General features: G+C 36.8%; 1 pseudogene; it reads right to left on the bottom strand.

Annotated features, from left to right (window-relative positions):
- Nucleotides 1-394: 394 nt before the first annotated feature.
- On the bottom strand, nt 395-1,343 carry LOC126599709 (uncharacterized; annotated as a pseudogene).
- Between the last annotated feature and the right edge of the window lie 383 nt (nt 1,344-1,726).

Genomic DNA, 1,726 nt, shown 5'->3' with positions numbered 1-1,726 from the left:
TATTGATAAATATTTTTCTCAACACACAAGTTATTGTATCTTGTATCAGTATGTACTTCAATGTAATTTCTGGTGCAAATTTGTAGTTTAGTTAGTTAAAAGTTTTCTCCTCGACACTTGACGTAAAGAAACAAAAAAACTGTGGTAAGTAAACGTGCAAGAATTTTCATTACTACCGGTTCGAAAAGCTCCACATACAAATGTACCAAACAACCATCCTGGTTTCACACCGTAGTTGTCAAACCCAACTTTCAAAAATCAATCCCCAAGAAGCAACCGCATTGCGATGCAACAATCTATAAACAGAGCTGGTTTCAGTATCTGTGCCTACCATAGATTATCAAACTAAATTTACATATTCATTATCTGTAAAATATCAAGGTTAGCTAATTTCATTACAAAATGGTTTCATCAGATATTCAAAAAATAATAATTCTACGGAATTTTCCAAAATATGGGGTACTTACCACATTTGGTCGTCCTTTAAGAATCTTAGGTATAAGTTCTTTGTCTTGGTCAGAAAGACAATCTCTACTGTGAGCCAGAAGACTTGAACCGGGAAACCATTTTTGAGTGTTTCAAAAGTAGGTAAGCCAAGGGGTATAGTGCGAACGAACTGCCCATTGGTCTTGCAGAAGCTGTTGGGAGTAAGCTTGACTGGATAGATTTGCAGGAATACCACCAATAGTAAACCACGGGCGCTAATAGTGCTGCTCCAGCAATCCTGTTACCATTCACACCTAGCGTAAGTAAATATATATCTCCTTTCAAACACACACACATGCAGAACCTGTTCACTTCCATTCCTGTACAAATATCCTACCTGTGAGGGATGAATTTGAGGCAGCTCCAAATCACCTGTCCACCCATGGAGAAACCAATTACATAAAATCTGTGTCCTAAACCCAATTGGTCAGCCAGCTCCTCTATATCTGTAGCCATGCTCTTCACCGTTCGCTTTGGATTAGGGTCACTTTCTCCATAACCAGGTCTGTCAAAAGTAACAACATAGATCCCCAAGTCTTTCACAGTTTCCTGGGTAAATTTACCATAGGTTAAATATTATTACAGGAAACACGAGACACATACTAATTAAATCATAAGATAGATACCGGAGACATGGCTTCAGCAACGACAGCATCATGCCTGCAATTATCAATACCGTGGACATAAACTATTTTATGCTGTGCATTATCTTTTGGGACTCCATGCTCTTTGTAGGCCAAATGCCTTCCATCCCTAAGTTTTATTCTTGATCCTGTAACAGGAGGCCCATCAGGAGAGCCACATATCTTCGATGGAGGAGGTTGGATCGCCTGATATGCCCACGCCAATAATCCAGAAATTTTTTAGGTTTAAATGAATCACAAATTTACAATACAGAGATCGGAGAAGATTTCAGCACAAAGAAAGAAAGGACCAATTTTTCAAGTTCATGCTTTGAGCATTAGTTCTGATTTCAAAGACATACACAAATACGATAAGATGCATTTAGACCAAATTCTTGGAAGTTTACAAGAAATTAAGATGTTTGGTATCCAACTCATTGTTTTTGAAACCAATATATTATTGCTACGTTCATCATATTTTAAAACTATAAATTGATTTCAAATAGAATACCAAACAACTCCTAAATAAATGATGAAAATTAAAATGGTTGTAATGATTACTTAGAAATCCATTGTGCAGTCACATGCAAGGCCTTGTGAAAATACTATAAAGAATC

This window comes from Malus sylvestris, chromosome 14 (assembly GCF_916048215.2).
Source record: "Malus sylvestris chromosome 14, drMalSylv7.2, whole genome shotgun sequence".
In the NCBI taxonomy this organism is placed as follows: domain Eukaryota; kingdom Viridiplantae; phylum Streptophyta; class Magnoliopsida; order Rosales; family Rosaceae; genus Malus; species Malus sylvestris.
The sequence above is the reverse complement of the archived record's forward strand: the minus strand, read 5'-3'. Positions and strand labels throughout refer to the sequence as shown.